Below are 21,111 nucleotides of genomic sequence, written 5' to 3' on the forward strand. Positions count from 1 at the left end.
TCGTGTCTGCTCTGTAACTTATTTATGATTCGGGGGACTTGCAACGGCAAACTGAAGGGGGGGGGGGGGGGGATATGAGGAGGGAGGACAACAAAAGAGAAGGTTAAAAATCCAGAATCAAGCAGGAGGATCTGCTCCGGTCGAATGGGTGCTGAAAGGAGGGAGATGGAAGAGGAGGACTGGAAATGTTTTGCTCCATCATGAGCCCTTCAGCGTAATCAGATGAAAGAGCAGACCTGATGTGAAAGCAATAAAGAAAAGAAGAAAAGAGAAGCAAGAAAGAGAAGGAGAGGGGTGTTTCCCTAAAGGCGGAGATGTGCTTGTGTATGAACTAATCTCCCTCTCTCCCTCTATCTCTCTCTCTCTCACACACTCACAGACACACACTCCCTCCCTCTCTCTCTCACTCTCGCAGTCACTCAGTCAGTTGCAGCAACACACTCACCGAGATCGGCAGCACAAAGCAGAGTCGCTCTCTTACCAGCCTCCAGAAACACACACACCGACACACTTTGCCGCGGCACGCACACACAAGCTCAGACGCCTCCACGCACACCTTCTCAGTGACGGCCGCGGAGCTGAAGGAAAAAGGAAAGGAAGGAAAGAAGAAAACAACACCAGAGAAAGGAAGACAAGAAGTAAAAGAAGAAGAGAAAATATCCTGAGAGAAAAACAGGAACAAATTTAGATAAAACTTCACTCAGGTAAGACCACTTTTTTTTAATCTTTCCCTTTTTACGTAGAACTAGTTTTCATATTGAAACTGAAAAACCGACTCACATACACAGCACAGAAAATGTTGAGTGTAACATGCACATAGTGTGAATAAAAATACACACTGTGCACCTGACTCTGTACCAGCAGGCTCACGTGACCTCATGTCTCGTTTTTAAGTTTATGATCTTTTTATGAAAGACTTTTTTATTTGTTCTTTACCTGCGGGAAAGGGCGGTAAAACTGCAGAATTAAACTGCAGTGAACTTTTATGTTGTGCATTTATAGAAAAACAACTGCATAAATGATCTCAAGGGTATAATTTTGTGTGTTTGAAACATGTTTTCTGTACTAATTTAGAGTAAGAACAAACTTCAGAGGAAGTAAAAATCTAATAAAACAGTATCTCAAAGATCCTTTCCATAGAGTTTGACAGCAGTCGTGTGTCTCAGAGAAGAACGTCTCTTTATAACTTGCGCTTACTAAGGTTACAGATTAACACGGAAACTAGGCTCAAGTATCATAAGTGTGCCAGGACACAGTGTCATATCTTTAAGTTAAAGAAGTTAAAAGTTTGTGCAGTCCAGTTTTGAAGCCTCTAATTTTACTATGTCTTTTTTAAGACCATATTTAAATGTTTATCAGCTAACAGCAGCAAGCATGGTTACAGAGTTGTTCCCTAATTTGTGCAAAATGTGGTATATTTGAAATGATATATTTTTGAATTTCACTCACCAGTACCAGAATATATACTTCTAGGGCAGGCTGTTAGTACAAATAATCAAAGTTCAGACCAAATTATTTATCAGATAATTCCTTTAAAATGCTCCAGAAAGCCACCAACATCACAAACATGACCATGATGTCCATTGAGTTACCCAAACGGATGCCTAAGAAATAGTGGCATGTGTTGGTGTCTGTCAGTCAGGAGTAGCCATGCCTGTAATAACGAAAGGGAAAGGAATATTTCAGCTTTAATCGAATTTAAGTTGATGAGTCAAATAAATGAGGCCAAAATCACTTTTGCACCACCTGTAAACTGGCAATTTTCAGCACTATCATTAGCAAATGATAAATGTAAAAATCTCATCTTGAAGTCTTATATTGATGACTGTCTGCATCTTAATGTTTTTAACTTGAATATTTTGAGGGATTGGTGGATCAGACTGACAAAATGCTGGGTGATGCTCACTCAAATCCCTGAAAGCTAACAGCGACAATTATTTATCAACCACAAGATAGGCCCACCCCCAATTATACCCTGGTTTACCATTATTGGTTACTATCTTTTACAAATTGTATATTATGTTTAAATAGTGGAGTGAGCTGAAGGGTTGTTTTCTCATACACTTTTTTGTACTCAGATTTCTTTTTGTAGTTACAGTAGGTGCCCCCTTCTGGCCACCTGAAAGAATGCAGGTTTAATTAGCATTTAAGGAAGTGAAGGATTTGGTAAAGGCCGCGATAGCTTCATTTGTCAGCCCTTAAGCCACCTCCTGGCTTGTATGTAGTTAACAGCTTCTTCTCCTTATACTATTGTTATTTCACATCAAAGACAAAGGCTGAAGAAAAAAAAATGACTGCATATGAGCTTTTAATCTGTGGTGCTCTCCAACCAAACTGTAGCCAAATATAAGACAGTTTTAGCCACAGCTAACTCCTGTAGTACCGTGCTTAATGTAATGTGAAAACCTTTTTATTTATGGCGTATAAAATGAAACACTTGATTAGTAATAGCCACCTTTATTGACATGTGCAATATCCTTTGTCCTCCACTTAGTGGTGTTTTTCTGTGCTCAATTAACACATTTTATTTGCATGTCTGTAGCATACTGTGAACACATGACTGCCTAAAACAAGGGAGTCATTTTTGTTCAGGAGCATGCCACTCCCAAATAATTTGTTTAAGTGGTACCAGGAAAGATAGTTCCTGCTCTGGTACATCTGAACAGTCAAACAGTCTGTAAAAAGACAAACTGGAGTGAATCCAGGTCACAGAGTCTGTGAAAAGATTGAGTTAGTGTGTGTGTGTTGGTTTGTTGAGCTTCACTGTGTTTATAAGAAGATAAAACAAAAAAAGAGAAAAAAAGAAGGAACAAAGTGGGAAAATGAATGAATGAACCCATTGTCTAGTGTGTCCGTGTGTGTGTCTCTATGTGTGTGTGTGTGTGTGTGTGTGTGTGTGTGTGTGTGTGTGTGCGCTTAGTCAGGGGGTGTGTTTTGCACGTCACAAAACAAACTGAGCAATCGGTGACATGTGAGAGGTTAATGTTACACCAAAATGTGTCCCGTCTTGTAATCAAAGAAATCGCATTAAACGACTCGGTAACAATAACAATATTCGCAGAAACATTCACATTAGCAAAGGCTGCTCTGGTAACATTTGGTAACAGTGTTGAACACTGTAAACAAAGACTTCTGGACTTCATCTGTTCATAGTCAGAGTGATTTTATGCACTGGATTGTCTGAGCACCGAGTGAACTTTAGCCAACATTAAAGGTCAGACTAACAGAAACCTAGAAATCTGTGACAAATGATTCCAAAGTACAAATACACAAGTAGCGTAAGGATAAATATGGAACACACTTATCACTAAGATGTTAAACAGAACCCAAACTTCTGCTGCTGCTGATGTAGACGTAAAAAACAAAACAAACTATAGATCAACTTAACAGCATCATTTTATATTCTCAAAACAAATCTCCTGCATTGATGCACACACTGCAGACATCTCAATATCTTTTCCACCTGTTGACCCACCACCAAAATAAAAAGCTGCTTCATAATCTATAAATCTATAACTATTAAGTGTCTATACTGTTGTTCTATGAGTTTAGATGTGTTGTTCTTCTAACTTCTGTCCTCTTTAGTCAGCAACTTCAAGCCTGGCAAAATAACCACTAAGGATACCTTTGAGTAACATATCACTGTGTGGCAAATACATTAGAAGGTTACCTAGGCGACCAGCGCTTGGTATATCCGGTAGCACCAGCTATGAGCAATAAAGCAATGTGCAACAAGCGGATTACCTCCTGTGTAAACAAACAAGTGCACTAGCTGTTGCAGGGCCCAGAGAAGAAGCCACTGTTGTACTTTTACTGAAGGAGAGCCATATAATGTTTTTGTAGGAAGGGCTTTATTTCACACACAAAATGAGCAGCTTCTCTTTTTCCAAAACAGGCTAAATAAAACTGGCTAAATATATAAGCATTGTGCCTTCACAGCCATGGTACAACATGGTGCTGAAGAAGATTTTTAAAAATAGAAAAACCATGAAGCCTAATACACTAGCTTAGTTTACAGTTTATCCAAAATAATATATATAACATCCAAACATCAAAAAGTGCACATATCCCAGCATCGCATCAGTTTGTTGGCAGTTCAAAGTGAAATAATTATAATGACTGGTAAAGTATTCTTAATGTGTGTTCTGTGTTATAGTAGCAGCATTTCCAGCAGACTAAAAGAAACTTAGCAGCACATTAAATTCAGCTATAGCGATATTTAAGGTATGGCTTACCAACAAAAGTATTTCCCAGCAGAGAATGTATAATGAACTTCAAACATGCTGTAAATGAAAGAATCAGTGAAAACATGGCGCTGTCAGCCGATTTTAAAACAAAACCTCAAACATAACCTGCTCCCATTCAGGTTATATGTTTAGCATAAGTTAGCATGATCATTTAGCTCGGTAACACGAGTGCTACTTTCATGACACAGAAAAAACTCAGACTTTAAGCTTGACATAGCTCGCTAAGCCATTAATCATCCCCCGGATGTCTAAAACAAATAGAAACTGCTTTAATATTTAATATTTAAAACAAACCACTGATCCTGACCTGAGGGAATCACAGCCTCGCTCCTAAACAGTTACAAAGTAGCACTGTCATTTATTTGAAGTCTTCCATTTTTTTCTCAAACTAGTTGCTTGAAACCAATTTTGCCTACTGTTTGGTGCTTGGAGTGTTTCTGTTTGTCAGGGTTCCTGGGTCGGTGACCCAGTGTTTTCAGTTCACACTCACTGTTTATCTACTGCCTGTTCCACTTCCTGTTTTATTGTGTTAGCCTTGGTCTGTGTGTATTATGTTCAGTCCTCTTCCCATTATCATTAGTTTATTATGTTCAGCTGTGTACTCACCGGTCCCTCATTATCATCATTATCACCAGCCTGTGTATTTAAGCCCTCTGTTCTACCCATTCAGTGTCGGGTCATTGATGTAAGTCTGATGTCGTCTGTATGTTCAGTCAGTCTTTTGGTCATTCATTCATTCATTCATTCATTCATTCATTCATTCAGCCAGCCAGCCAGCCAGCCAGCCATTTCCTCCCTCTGTACTGTTTGCTCGCTCCTTCGGCAATAAACATCCACCTTCACCTACCTGCCTGTGAGTCCAGCGTTTGGGTCCTCCTTCTCTCATCCACGACACTACCGCTGACACTGTTTAAAACAGCTGCCTGCTGTGAATGATAACACTGTTTTGAGAACAGCAAGAATGAATCAAAACAGCAAAGTTTTGGGCCAGAAAGCAAAGGCAGTGAAGTAAAGTTGCTACAAAGCTCATCAGACCTGAAGGAGGCTATAGGTTCTCTGTGGGTTTGTCAATACAGCTGCATGGCTTAGAGAAGCTTTAACGTACATGACAAACGACAGCAATTAATGAATAAAAAAAACAACGTCAAGGACTACCACGTTAACTTTCTGCTGCTCAATGTGAACGTCATGCAACACTTTGACCAAACAAAACCACTGATTCTGTTCAGAACTGCTCAGGAAACAGTGCAATATCAACATGAAAGACACAGAATTCAAGACAGCTCCCCCGAAAAGGGACAGAAAATTTAAAAAGTAATAATAACAAATGACAAATTTAAAGCCCAAGTGATTTTACACACAGTGCTTCAGAGAGACCAAAACAAAACGGGATCACAAACTGCCGAAACAATTAAAAGCACAGATGGTAAAGAGGCAAATCAATTACAGAGTGATTAGAACATAAAACACTGTCCATAAAAATGCGGACGAGCAAAGCAGCAGCGATAAATTCTGCACCTTAAACTGATTTTATGGATTTTTAGGCTTTTTTAATTTTACTTCACACTGTTTTCTGTTTACCTCTGTGTAAACAGGGAACAGTTTGGAGGAAATTACACTGGTGTAATTTCCTCTAAAATCTGATTAAGATTATGTACTTAGGAAGCTTCACTGCTGGAGCTTCTCAGTTTGCTTAGACAAAATTTGGCGGAAAGCTGGCACCTCCCAACTGTGAAGAGAGGTAGAGTTTTCATAACTGTATTCTGTATTTGTGCTTTTATAAAACAAAGAGACAGACAGAAAGAAACAGCGAGGGGTAGCTAGGAGGGGAGGAGGGGTGAGAATTAGGGATGAATCAAGCAAAGTTTGATGGAAACATGGCGAGAATGTGTGAGCAGGAGCAATTTGTTTGAAAAGTAAAATGGATCTTTTAGAAAATTAGGATTTTTTGAGAGTGAGATAAGAGGTCGAGAGTAACACTGACAAAGACGTTGTGTGATATTAAAGGGTAGATTGCTCATGCTGGTGTGTTTGTGTGAGTGAGGGGGTCTCTGCCACCTTTGCTAGCAGAGTACATTATGGCTGTTTGGGCACATTAAGGGGCATTAACTGGAGGAGCAGCCCTGAATAATACATGGCTTTTATTTATGAGCAGAGTGCAAACGTCCTCTGAAGCACCCTAAACCAGGCTACACACATGCAGTCATGCTTCTGTCACTTCAGAGGACATTGCTTTGGCTTTCATTAATTTTCTAGAGACTTAACATGAAGCTAATCGTAACTGATACCAGGCAAGCCTTCTCTTTATCCAAAACCTAACCTTATCCTAACCAAGCCGTGATATTTAATTATTTTGTCACAGTGAGTCTCTCCCCACAATATAAAAATGGAGTTATGTACTGTCAGCATGAGTAATGTGCCTATATGGAAAAACAATTTGCAAAATTATGTGATTTTGAGTGCTTGAACAAAAAGGTGATACATCTGTGTGTGTGTGCGTGTACAAGTTTCGTGGCAACATTTGTGCAGGTCGACACAAAAAGGTGACATCAGACAATCAGTGCACTCCACTGAACAATCCTTAGGAGTAATAGGGAAGCCAATGAGCCCATTTATAGCTCACACACTCCCTCAGACACATTTACAAACTTACACACTCATAATCAAAACTTTTAAGTGACATTTTCATGATCGCCTCTTCTCAGAGTTTTATCTCTTCAAGTGAATTTCCTCCTCTCTTACATACTAATTCTATTCCGGAGACGAGATATGACTTGACAAATCTCAGATATGACTGCAGGGAACACAGTCATATGAGCTCAGCATGAGTGTGTTCATATCAAATTGGTGATCTATGGTTTATTGGGGGTGGATTGGATAATCTTTTTTTTTGTTGTTGACATAAATAAACCCATATTATCAAGGTCAAGCTTCATTAGTTGTAGGCAATTATCCACAATAACATATAACAAATAACCCATTTTCTGTAACTAGGTAATCCACTGCAATGAATTTTACATCATGTAGTTAGTGAAGAGAATAATGAACTAGAATAATCATGAACAGATGGACTTTGAAAAGCTTTTTCTTGGTAATAGGAGGTTTGTCATAAATTTCAGAACTCTACCCACTAAAAAAGAAAAGAAAAACATAACCAGGTTTAAAATTTCAATTTCAAGCCATCTTTGTGCACATCTGGACATCCTACAGAGAAACTGCTACTTTTAAATCTCCTTCTGGCCACTTGCATGTGTGCTTTTTGATTTTATCATAAATCAAACCAGTATGGATATCGAACAACAACTTCTATGTCAAAATGACCCGAAATACATATTCATAATCACATTTTACAAACAAGTCTTCAATAGAAGACGCCGTATGCCTGAAGGCAGAGTATGAGTCGCATGCTTATTGTGGGTATTCATCTCTTTTTTGGGTTTTTTTTTTGGACATTCAGTGGGTTATGCATCATGAAATTCATCCTGCAGGGCAAAACCGTCAATGCCAAGTTCTTACTGTTATGTCCCGAGGTGCTGAGGAAGAACATTTGGTAAAACCACCTGAACTGTGATGTATGCAGTCTAGCTAAGCACCCTGCACACTGTTCACCAAAAAGAAAGAAAGAAAAGAAAGGTTGGCGTTTGGACACGCTGAAGGAGATCCAGTGCACATCACAAATGCATTACAGCAAGTGTTCAAAACAGGACCTCCAGGGAGATAAATAGAGCAGCAGCACTGGAAACAGTCCAGAGGTGCCCAAGGAGACGACCTTGAAGGAAAGAGAAGCCAAAATTTTATTTGTTGCTGAATCAGAGAAGTTTATGATTTCAACAGAAAGTATACATACAATATTGTGAAATCAGCCCTCCAAGTTAAATAAGCATGATGAAACACTGACATGAAAAGCATATTTTGGATTTAGTCACTACTGATGTTTTAAAAAGTTAGAATTCTTGAATCTAAAATACAAAAAGGCTAATCTAACAATTGCTTTAATAGGATGGAAAGAGGTAGTTCAGCAGTTTAAAAAAAGCTAAATGTTGAACATTATTTGAATAACTGTCCTTCAGTCATCATAATAAAGCAATACGGCCTTGAGAATATGATTTCTCTGTAGTCCATTTTGATATTTTAGATTATAAAGACAGCTGGAAGCATGGAGGCTAATATGTCTCTTTCATCTTGACTGGTGTTACATTTTTTTATTGCATTGGTCACACAGCAACAACAAGAATGAGCCCTTTAAGTTTTATTGCATTATAACCATTGATTATTGAAACTGCTACAGTTATTCTGTATTTTATTTATATAATCGAATATTATATGCAGGATAATTTGCTTAATGCACCTTCTAAACTGAAGCGGTTAGCTAGAAACATGTTGTTAATTAGCTAAAAGCATACAAACCATTGTGTTCCTTTAATGTCTTTATTGGCTGTCTTATTTCGGGATGTGGTGAGTGGTTTTTAACCCTCTCAGGCTCAAATTAAGTTTTTGTTGCTAATGCACAAAGGAATACCTGCAGTGGTACTTCTGATTAAAAAAAACTCATAAAATATGTATGTGGGGTAATCAGGTTGTTAGCTTTTAACTGTTGCAAATCTGCAACGCCTGCCTTGAGAGGGTTAAAGAGCTGCAGCTGGAGGGAGGCCAGGTCAGTGTTAACTGTATTTGCAAAACCTTGGGGTAGGAGGTCATCAGCCTGGCAGCCGGCCGCTCTGTCAGGGTGAAGGTTCACAGCGACTCTAGCTGAGCAGGAAAATACACACAAAAAGTGGTTGTTACACCTCTGAGCGCCTCTGAGGTGACAAGAACTCCTGGTGGCAGGCAGATGGACACAGATACACTCTTTTCTGTTTCCCCCTGTGCCATCTGGAACACTCTTTCCTCCTGAATTAATATATTATTGACATGCATTGCTATGCTGAAGTATAAGAGTAAAGTAAAGTTCCCACCTCAATCCCTAATATAGAATCTAGCCGAAGGGTTTATGAATGAAGTGCAATTTATTTAATCATGTTCATCTAAGAGAAACTTGACAACAACTAAAAGCAATTGACTTCTGAGTGAACCAACAGAGATATCTGTAGTGCTACTTAAGCTCATATATTTAATACTACTCTAGCATTAGCGCACCCTAAAATAAGGTTAATACGTTCCTTCACCTTAAAGGGAAAGTTTACCTGAAAGTCTAGTCTAGAAAGTCAAGTTGTTGTTTTTTTTATCTGGCCTGCAGTGATATTTATCCAACTAGACCAGGGATGGGCAAATAATTTTCCCAAAGGGCCACATGAGATGGGACTGCTGTTGAGAGTCGCACCATGAGAAACTGGGACTGTTGTGGAGGGTCGCACCAATAAGCTTATAAAAAGATAGCATTAATAGTGAGCACAGTCCAGTTCAGCTTATTGGTGCAGCCCTCCACAGCAGCCCAGGCCCGAACTAGATTGTTTTCGTCAGATTTGCACAGTTTTTGAGATATCGCCCATAGAAATATTTGTTCTCTTAAATATTTTGAAATGTAGAGGTCACTCTGCCAGAAATATATTCATATTCTCTTTGGCTGTGTCATCAGGTCCTTGTTGGAAATGTTTCTAAAAATATTGTTCATATCCTGTCACAGTCACTAGCATGTGCATGTTTACATGGGTCAGTGCATGCTTCTTACTTCACAGTGCCGGGATGTTGTTCAGCGGAAGGAAAATAGTTCCTGTATGAAACTGCTTACACCAAGTTTTTAGATTAATTTTAAGTCAGTGAGTCCTGATTTCTGAAAAGAGACATTGCGGCTGAGTTTCCAAATATATATTAAGAACCATCAGGTGAGTGACATGTCTACAGCTGATACGTTCAAAACTGAGAAATGTTATATTGGTACTAGAGGATTTTTTTTTAAATCATCCATATTAGATTTTAGGGTGAACTGTCCCTTTAAACTTTAATGATTATATTACGGGTGCTTGCATTTTGTCCCTGGAAACAAAACAGGTCACAAAACTATGTCTGCAAACAGAGTCGCATCCCGGCAACATGAGTAATAAAAGGGCCACGCAGAGTTTACCGTCCTGCAGACATTGACGTGATACATGATCTTACCTCAAAGCTAATGGCTGAAATGAAAACTCCTCTTTGTTATGACTTATGGACTCGACGTTCCTATCAGTAAGAAATGTTTTAGAGTTGCAAAAAATCGAAATGAAAGAACTGAAATTTTGTGGCAAAAAAAGACCTTGGTAAAGTTACTGTAGTAGTTTAGCTCTTATACCACGACTGGTCACCAGCTCTATTTCCTGACGATGACTGTGTGATATATTCAGGAACAGCTACTGTGCTGAATTAAACTGTAAACAAGGCTGTGTTTATTAATTAAACAGCCAAAGTTTCGAACAGATTCCAGGGCTACATATTCTCATACTCTGGCCCACACACTGTATTTCAGCTCTGTTAATTAATACTGCATTGATCACTGGAGGGATTTTTTCCTTTCACTTGGCCTTCTGCTCACAGAACTGGGAGGTCAGCTACAGAGCAGTCATTCTGGCTGGCAAGTTTTCAGTGAGTAGCTAAAGGGCACATCAGCAGGATGAGATGTCTGTCAACACACTGGGCTCGAGCCAAAGTTTTCAGGCTGAAAGATGATCTTCCCACTCACCATAACAGGAACATCTTTCTTCACTTTCCCTGAGAGGAATACTGATGCGATTAGTGTACTAGAAAATCTCAGAAAGTTTTCCAGCAAATAGTTACAGCAATCAAGTGTAAAGTGTTGTCTACTTATGACATGATGCAGTGTTTAACTCTGCGTGTTTGAGCCAATATGAACAGTTGCGTGGTATACGAATCGGATGTGCTCTCACCCCAAAGTGTCAAACACTTTGTGTCTTTTGGAGCAAGTGTCTTGACACCTTGCACAAGCCATCTGTCCTCTTTTAAAGAGCTTCAAAGTCCATATTAGGAGGCTGGATTGATGTCTGTACAGTAAATCAGATGTTTTACAGTAAAGAGTGTTTCTCCAGTTTCAAAGGTTTCTTTCTTTTCAAGCTGTTGCTGCACCTCGCTCTCTGTAATCTGGGAGCTGCTGATGTCTCACTTAAATAGCAGTAAAGACTGAACTACTAGAACGCACTACACAGACCAGGTTTAAAAACAATTCAATTCAATTTTATTTAAACAGCACCAAATCACTATTACAGTCGCCTCAAGGTGCTTTATATTTTGAGGTAGACCAGGGTCCAGCAGAACCAGGGTCATCTGCCATGACCAGTTAAGGTGAGGAAGACAGGACAAAAGACATGCTGTGGAAGAGAAGTGTATCAACACATAGTGAGTGGAAAAGGTGCGTCATGGGAATCCCTCAGCAGCCTACACCTACTGCAGTGTAACTAAGGGAGGATTCGGAGTCACCTGATCTAGCCCTAACTACATTTTTTAGCAAGAAGAAGGTTTTAAGCTTAATCTTAAAAGTAGGGACAGTGTCAGTCTCTGGAATCCAAACTGGAAGCTGGTTCCACAGAAGAGGGGCCTGAAAACTGAAGGCTCTGCCTCCCATTCTACTTATATGTTAGGAACCACAAGTAATCCTGCAGTCTCTTACTGTTGCTTAAACCTTGTGGATCAAGCACAGACACAACACAACGTGTCGTGCATACTTTGGCTTTAAAAAATAGCCATATTTGACCCTGGAAATGACAAAAAGATGGGGAATTATCACTGAAACAAAATATTTCTAATATTCATCATGCTACTCATGACAGAGGTCAAACGATAACAACATGATCAGCAGGAGCCTTCAAAATATCCCAACAGGGAAGTTCTCATTCCATTGTGCTGACAGGACTCCAGCGTCCCCCCCACGCCTCCTGATGTCCTGCCAGTTATAATCAATCAACCCAATCGCCCATGCATCGACCTGCTATGTATAGTAACAAAGTCATTAGGATTGAATCCTGGCTCTCTCCCAAAATTTAAAGAAAAAGTACCAAAGCAAGGTCATAGGGGGCAGAGATAAAGAATCCAGAGGGAGGAACCATGCTTTAGTTTTGTGGAGTGACCTTGATAGATTCCAGACAGTAGGAGGGAGTTTGCAATCTGGGTGGCACCACACATGTGTGCGCGCAGTTAGTGATGGCTCTCATTAATTTCCAGTCGCAGAGACCCCCTGAGGATGGTGCGTGCATGTGTGTGTATCTGTGCTGTTGTGCTGTGACAGAGAGGAAGGAGGAGGGGGTGTGTGGGCTAAGTAGGAAGGCAATAAAGCCATTTAAGAGTCATAAAGTGCTTGGTCAATCAAAACCACCCCCTGCTAGGCACCTCATGTCTGCCTCTGATTTTGTGTATGTGCATGTATGTATAAATATGATACTGTGTGTGTGTGGATATGTATGTGTGTGTGGATGTAAGAAGAGGAGTTACAAAATGCACTGATGGGTTTCTGTGTATCTGGGGAAATGAGCCTGTGCATCCATGTGTGCTTATATTTTTTAATGTGTGTCTTTGTGTGTGTGCGCCAAAGGGGTGAACGAGCCAGTCTGGAGAGGCAGTGGGATGCTGTGCTCAAAGAGAGAAAGAAAGGCAGGCAAAAAGAAAGGATGCATCACCATTGGATTTGTGTGAAAATGGCAACACAGCAGATGCAGTGATTAGAGTGCAATTTGTCTGGATACATCACAATGTGTTTGCGTGTTTGTGCGTGCAAATACATGTGCATGCATTTGCACCTATTTCTATGCCTCAGCCAGATTTTCAGCCCAATTTGAAGCCTCTGCAGGACTTCATGTCCATTATGTATTTCTTGTTCTGCTTGCAGATACTCTTTTTTTTTACTGCTTAAATTGCCAAATTGTTTTACAGACTGATTTGGATTCTTCCACAAGAAAGAGACAATTCTACAGTTTTATCCAGCTCAGACAATACCCTGTGAGCCAGAAACTTTTCTTCCCTGGTTTGTTGACTCATTAGCTCACTTTAATGGTGTCATTTGTAAATACGTCTGTTTTGCCAAGCACAAATGTACAGAAACAAAACCCACAGAGGAACAGGAAACATGCCAATTATTAAAAAAGAGATGGGAATATGATCAAATGGCTGAACAAGAACACTGCATCATCACATTGTGCGCAACCAGCATTTGTGCCACATTTGTGTTGTTTCTAAATCTAACAGGATAAAAAGTGCATCACTCCAGAGCTCTATTGTGTTCACGCATTCAATTTCTCTATCTGCAGCTTCACACTGGATAGGCTGGGAACAATAACTCTGGCTGCTTGTTTTTCAACATTACTGAAATACAGCTACCTGAAAGTCTTGATACTCGATAGAGATAACAAAGAGGAACTGCCGAAAGAGACTAGAGAACCCTGTCAACAATACTAGCACATTAAACAGAGTAAAATATTGATTAATGCAGGTGCAAGTACCTACCAGGAAGCTCATTATTAATTGACAAGTTCCACATAAACTGCAGCTTGAACTGAGTTACTGCAGACTCTTCACTTGTCTGGTCATTATATTTTAAACACAGACTGTATATACAAGATTTGTGGACTTGCATACTGAAGCAACCATATAGAGGAGCTGGGTGAGTACTATGCTTTTAGCTGCAGTCTGGTTAGCAGATGGCATTGATTGTATAGGTGAAGATACATGCTAGTTAGCGCTAAGTAGCATAGAAATTAAATACGAGAATTCCACTTACCAAAGGTTGTAGTGTTAACAGTAAAAAAAAAAAAAGACATTATTTGCCAAATTTTTGTATTAAATTGCTTCAAAAGGCACCAACAGAACAAGCACAGAGAGAGATATTCATGTGTCTCAGATTAGCTGAGGTAAAGCTTAGCAGGCAGCTAGTGGTTAGTCACATCTGTGTTGGCATCTACCTATCACGCAAGCTTTCAGCCTTGAAATGTTTAGTCAAGTGAAGCATTTTAAAAAACCCGACCACCTGTACAAAGAGAGAAAATTAACTACAGATCCCAAAGTCGTGTCCGTACCTTTTTGTTTACTCTCTGAAGTTGGGCATTTTAATATGAGGGCCTGAATTACTTTTGAAGCCTCGAGCGGTCTGCATCAAGTGCATTTTTTGGCACTCCCACACTGGCTTCATTTTTCAGCCCCAGAGGTTGCTGCTTGGAGGCGACAAGCTGAGCACCCTCGCTGCTCTGACACATCTTACTCATTTCTGTTTGTCTCACAGGTGAATTATTGTCTGTTGAATTCAAACTAAAAGAAAAGCGGAGATTCTTTTATGAAGTAAGGGACTTTGTGATTTGTGCTGCTAAACTGGGTATCCTTCTCTCCGTGTTGTCTTTAGGGTTTAACACTTTAGACACAAATCAGACTAATCGTCCATTTTGGACAACAAAGCCACCAACAGCCGGGATGGTTTATTACTGTCGCCGTAGGGCACCGTTTGGCTGCAACACCACACCAACTGTGGCATCATCTGTACCCACCACCACCCTGTCTCCATCCCCTGATTCCCCTCCGCACCTCCACAGCCTCTCATTTTATCTTCCCCTCCTCCCTCACCTCTGCGCTTTAACAAACTGGCGTCCCTGGGGTCTACTGCCCAGGTGACATCAGACTTAACAATCATTGCTGTGGTAAACTGCCAGCAGGCGCCCAAACACACCTGACGATGCTGGAAAAGCATTTTTTTTCTCCTATGGTATCCCTTTTTATCAGTCACTCACTTTCCTCTCCCCTACCTCCATCCATTAAATCCTCTTCATTTACAAAAACACCATCTGGTTTTTTTCTGTACAGTTTGTAACCCAGAAAAACCACAGTTCAGGACCCAGTTAATATTTGGGCTCATTGGACCATGATGATATTGACCAGACACAACTTGCTCGCCCCATCTGTCAGCTTGCCCTTGTTCCAGACGCCCTTATGTACACAAGTTTAACACTCACATGTACAGCAAATGACACTGAATTCACCCAGAAAACTATTTGATTTATTTGTTGCCCTGGAGCTTCTGACCTTGTGAAGGGGGGACACACCCATAATCCTCCCATCACCCTGCTATTTTACACATCCTGCACCCCGCGACTGTCCCGCTTTCCTTCAGTGACAGTTGGTTAAATCCACTCTGACAGGTCAGACTCCTCTTACTGTCAGACCAAGCTGCCTGTGAGAAAGCCCACATATGTTATGTCTGATAATGTGGACGTATCAGTGTGTAAACAAGGATCCTGGCAGCAGGGTGGGGACAGGGGTGTGAATTAAGGAGGATGTGTGTGGTCAGCGAGCTCAACCACCATTTTAATCCAATTTACCTCAAATAGCCATAAGTGAAATATCTGCTGTGGCTCTGCTGTTTTTCATTTGTTAATTTTCTGTGTTTATGTTTGTTACGAATACCTTAATTTCATTTCAACTTAAATTACATTATGAGGCAATCTGTTAGGCATTTTTGCTGAGACATAACAGTCAAAGGTTTTGATGCAGGACTTTCTGCCATCCTTCCTATCTGAAGGGTTTGTTTTTTTTTCAATTTTTAACATTTGCAACAAAAACATTCTTGTTGCAGATCCGCCAGGACTCTTTTCTCATAAAATTTCCATCACGTACCCCTTTAGAGTCACATTGAGTGTGCATGATACTGCCAGCATAATATGACAAAAGACAAGCAGTAAGTCCACTTTAGAAGACCTGTGTGCAAGAGAGTTAAACAGGAAGGGTAACATGTCTCTTATCATGTACAGCTGTGGTCAGAAGTTGGCATGCATCGCGCATGAATGTCATCGTAATTTGGGGCTTTTAATGATTTCTTTGGTGGAATGATTATACAGCATAAATCAGCATATACAGCAGAAATTTGAATACTTTAAAAAATAAACAGTAATTGGATGCATACTTTTTAATTTTGGATTTTCTGCACATGGTCTATTCACTTAAATCTTTTAAGTGATGTATTTTAACTTTACAAGGCTTACTAACATTTTTTTAGTCATCATCTCTTCCCTATCATAAAAAGCGTTTTGTTTTTTTGGCATCACTCATTCGACTGACCACTATTGAGAACAAAGGGAAAGTCCAAGGAACTCAGTGTAGATCTAAGAAGGAGAATTGTACATTTATACGAGTTAGGAAGATCTCTCTGAGTCATTTCAAAACAAGTCCAAATTCCAAGATCATCAGCTCAAACAACTGTACTGAATACAAGTTTTTCGATTATGCCACCACTTTTCCAAGATCTGGATGAAGATCCAAACTTTTACCAAGTTGAGAGTAAATTTATTGGGATTTTCCAGAAAAGCAACTTAAAACTGCTGGAACACCAGCATGAAGTTTTACATGTTTGAAGGAGTAAAGGTGAATCTTTCAACAGTGTAATAGCTGTTAAGCATGGTGGTGGCAGCATCATGGTTTTGTGTTGTTTTGGAGTAATTGGTAGCAGTACATTGCACAAGCAACTGGAATAATGAAGAGCTACCTCCAAATCCCTCAATGTCACCTCAAATCAGCAGCTAGATGGTTGGAACTTAGACAGGATTGGGTGTTCCAACAGGAAAAAGATCCCAATCATGCATCAAAAATTGTTTTGGAATGGATAAAGCAGGCTAGCTTTATTGTATTAGACTTCTGGAATGACTTTTCCAAAACCAAAAGCCTCATCGAACTAAAAATTTGTAGACTTTGCTTTAAACCAATATAAGTGCCAGGAAACTAACCAATTTCAATGAACTCTGCCAATTCTGTCAAGAGGAGCAGTCAAATATCCAGACAGAATTATACCAGAAGCTTATTGACGTCAACCAAACGTGTCAGATTGAGGTGAAACGTGTTCAGGGACATTTAACCAAATATTAAAGTATTAGTGAGGGTCTATGTATATGTTTTGAACCTGGATGTGTACTTTGACTTTGACGGTACAGATTAGAGAAAATCCAATATTCAACAATAAATTCAAACTTGTTAAAGATGTGTATCTTATAATCATTCCACCATTTTAAAAGAATGATTCAAGGAAATCATTAAATACCCCAAATTACCATGACATTCATGCCCATGATGACTGTGTGTAAACTTCAGACCCCAACTGTACCTGGGTCAGGAAAACACCAGCTCTCCTTCTCTCTCTCATCTCTAAATCCAAATGGCTTGTACCAGGCTTTGTGCCAAGTGGCCCAAAACACACACACACACACACACACACAGACACACAAACATGAGTGTTGAATGTATGCCAGTGGCAATGCCCAGACGCTCCGGCCAAAAATCCTTTTAATTAGAGCAAATTTACACAGCCCCTCCAAGCTTTGCTTTTCAGTTTGCCTCTCTCTCTCTCTCTAAAACACACACCACACACATTATTACAGAAACATCTTGCTTTTTTTATGCATGCACACACACAAAGATCCCTTTGATAAAACTGCATTTCCTAATCACATTCCCCCCCAGTGCAGCGCCTGATAAAATAACAACAGTAGAATCCCAAATCCTTCCCCTCCAGACTCAATATTAAAACTCAATATTCATACGCCACGCATACACATCCACACACACAGTAAACACACATCAGAGACGCACACTTTAGTGTTTGATATGGCTGACCCAGATTTTGGCGCGTGCATGGCTAAGGATGTGAGGAGGAGGGAGGATAAAGGAGGAGGGGTGGGGTTGGTAGAGGAGGGGGCTTACATGGGTGTAGTGCATGTGTGAATGAATAAGATGATAAGCGGGTGAAAGGTAAGTGACTGCCAGCTGCCAGGCCCCTTTTTTTAGTCTAATTTGAAAAGCAGCTGGGGGTTGATGAGTAAAAGATGGACAGACATCAGCGAAGGTCAGCCTGCATGACACACTTTATTGTGTGTTCTGAAAACATCTGGGTTGTGAAGTCACACTATTAATAAATAAAATCGAATTTATGTTTGTTTGCTGTCCAGGCTACTATTAGACCACATTTGACACTTTTTGACACATTGTGTTCATAATTGTGTCGTTTCTGTTGTGTAATTGAAGTAAACACTTATATTCGATGAAATTTATTTCCTACAGAAAGCACTGGTTCCCATTATTATACCCATTTGTTAAGCACCAGTTTGGTGGCATGTAGTAAACTTAATTCTGTGCATAATTCCTTTTTAAGTTTTCCCCTATTTCCAACTACTTTGCATGATTCATAAATAACCATTGTTTATCTTAAACTGGATATTCATGCAGCTTCTCTCATCACCCACTGTCAGGCAGAACTTTTCTCTGATTGGCTGCCTTTTGCAAACAACACAAGGTGGGAGGGGCTTCTGCTCTCACAGCTAGTTCTGTGTATGGGCATGTTAAGGATTTTCACTCTCACTGACATAATTTAGAGCAGTATAAATCCTGATCTTTTGGCTCACAGGGATTACTTGTACATAAGCTGCTCATTATTTTGGGCCACGTTTAAATGAGCATCTACCACAGTAACAGTATATATGCAGGGGATAGAAAATAAGAAATATAATAGCTCTTAAGTGAGTGCAAACCAAGGCATGAACTTCTTACTAAATCTCCTGGGCACTCTCATACTGTAAAGCACATGTAGCTCCTATTCTGCTTGTCAGGGTAGCACAGGGGCTATCCCTATCACCTATAGGGTGAGAGACAAAGTACACCCTAGACAGGTTGCCATTCACTCACATTGTGGGAAGAAGCCGGAACCCATGCAGGCATGGGGAGAAAATGCAGACACCACACAGAAAGGCTCCAACCAGGTGGTGGAGTCGAACTCAGGACTTACTTTAGGCAAGTCAATAGTGCTAATCACCAAACCACCATGCTGCCCACAAAACACATATATCATTTGTAAAAGGTATTTGAAATAGTTTAGGAAGTGAAACAAACTTTGTTAAAAAGTATCTCATTCTAGAAAACAGAAACGTTATGCTTTGTCAGCGTAAATAGTCTTTTCAAATATTGGCATTTTCCAAAAGCTGTCAGCTTCTAAGAGATTCAGAAATAGTAAACTCCTGCTTTAGTGTTTCCACACTCATTTGACTGTGGAGCTTTATTGTACTTTATTTTATTTAGTTTTAAGCTGATATGCACTGGTTGAGCAAAACAATTGTTCTGTACAATGCACGCATTAACTTCTTTAGTTAAGTTTAGGCAACTGTCTGCTTCTTGGGGTTTAGATTATAGTTTGAGCTAAAAAAACAAACACAACAGTAACCTTGTTCAAAAGTCATGCTAAAGGATATCTGCTGCATGCAAATGTAAAGCAAAATAGTTCTGATCATATGTGATGAATTTGGAGATTATATCATCTCGGGATATTTTAAATAACTCTCATATGAAGTTTTACAGCAGAAACAGACCCACGAGGAAGAGATAACAAGGGAGAAAAAGGATCCTGTCAAGAACCTCTCAGACACTTCTTTTTCACCCTCTGCTTCATCTTCCCATGTTCTCTCAGAAATAGATCAAATCTTCCGAGTTCAGCATTTTTTCCTCTGGCTGAGTACCTGGTGCAAGGTGCCTCAAACTACTCACGCAGAAAAACAGAATGCCTGGAAGAGGTGAAACTCCTGAACTTCAATAGATACGGAAGAGGACTTTTCACTTTTTTGTTCACATCTGATGTTTCTTTCATCTTATGCATAAACTTTGAAAGATCTGGCAGCAGATCAGCTTCTATGGGGTTAAAAGGATTTTTGGGAAAAGCAAAAAGATGGACTTGAAGCATTCAGTCTTACTGTTTATTGTCTGAGGCTTCGAGGAAAACTGGCGGTCGGCGTGATCTGGAAGTATGACCGATTGCAGTCTCAGCTCCATCTATTTTGATTACAGACCCCCCTCTGAGTGTTGGCCATCTCCTCTCCAGGCGGGTAATGGGAAAGGGATGGGGAATAGGAACAGCCTTGTTGCATTTCCTTTGTTGTTCTGAAAGGCAATCAGCTCGGCGTATGTTCGCTGTAATCAGCAAGCGTGATTGGCTGAGCAGGACCTGGATTAAAGAAGGTATATAAAGAGACAGAAAACTAAGAAAATGTGTGGGAAGTTTGGGGTAAATGAAGGTGAAACCCAAGGTGAAAAAAGGAAAGGATGGTGAGTAGAGTCTGAAAAAGAGATGGATGGGGAGGGGGGCAAATGAAAGAAGAAAGAAAAGGAAGGAGGACAGAGAGAGTTTTATCAGACTTTCACAGCCTTGGTGATATGACAGGCTTGGCAATCCAAAGCGTTTCACCATGCCACCCCCTACCAGAGACAATCTTCCTGCTGCCTCACACACACAACAACTGTACCTCAGTCTCATCCTTCCCCCCTACCACCCATCTCCTCCCTCCCTGCCACCCTCTGACTCTCTGTACAGGATAATCCCTCCCCCACCCCCAAATACCATCGCTCTGTAAAAAGATATTTCCAGGGGCCTGGATCACTAGCAGTCACATGCTGGGTGTCTGCACAAAAGGCTAAGGCTCTGCACACATGCAGATGACACAAGACACACACAAACACACTCACACCAGAACTTATAAGACACTGGTACTCTCCCCAAATGCAGATGGAAGCATCTGCCTTTCACAGATAATTACACTCCACCCTTCCCCCTTTTCTCTCCTTTCCCCTCCATCTCTATCGTCTGCAGCTTGGCTAGATAACGTGTGTTTGTCAGTATGGAGAATTCATGCGTCATTGGCAATCTTGGCATTGTTGTTGTTGTTGTTTGTTCTCCCTTTGCATGCTGGCTAATGTGAATCACAAGAAGCGATGAGCGGGGAAAGACAAGGACTTGCAATGATTCATGTGAGGCTCATTGAGCAGAGCTGAGAGGCTGCTCATATGGTGCCAATAAAAAAAGAAAACAGTCCAGCCAGTTGCTAAACAGAAATCTCTCAGTTTTTTTAATCCTAAACTCATTTGCTTATTTTTATCATTA

General features: G+C 40.2%; 1 protein-coding gene across 1 annotated transcript in view; it reads left to right on the forward strand.

The window, feature by feature from the left end:
• The first annotated feature begins 309 nt into the window (after window positions 1-309).
• Window positions 310-21,111, forward strand: part of hs3st1l2 (heparan sulfate (glucosamine) 3-O-sulfotransferase 1-like 2) — a 30,044-nt gene continuing 9,242 nt past the window's right edge. Inside the window, exon 1 of the mRNA XM_080894043.1 lies at window positions 310-704. The gene's annotated coding sequence lies outside the window, so the exon portion shown is untranslated. The remainder of the gene's footprint in view (window positions 705-21,111) is intronic.

Source organism: Rhamphochromis sp. 'chilingali', assembly GCF_963969265.1.
Source record: "Rhamphochromis sp. 'chilingali' genome assembly, chromosome: 10".
Classification (NCBI taxonomy): domain Eukaryota; kingdom Metazoa; phylum Chordata; class Actinopteri; order Cichliformes; family Cichlidae; genus Rhamphochromis; species Rhamphochromis sp. 'chilingali'.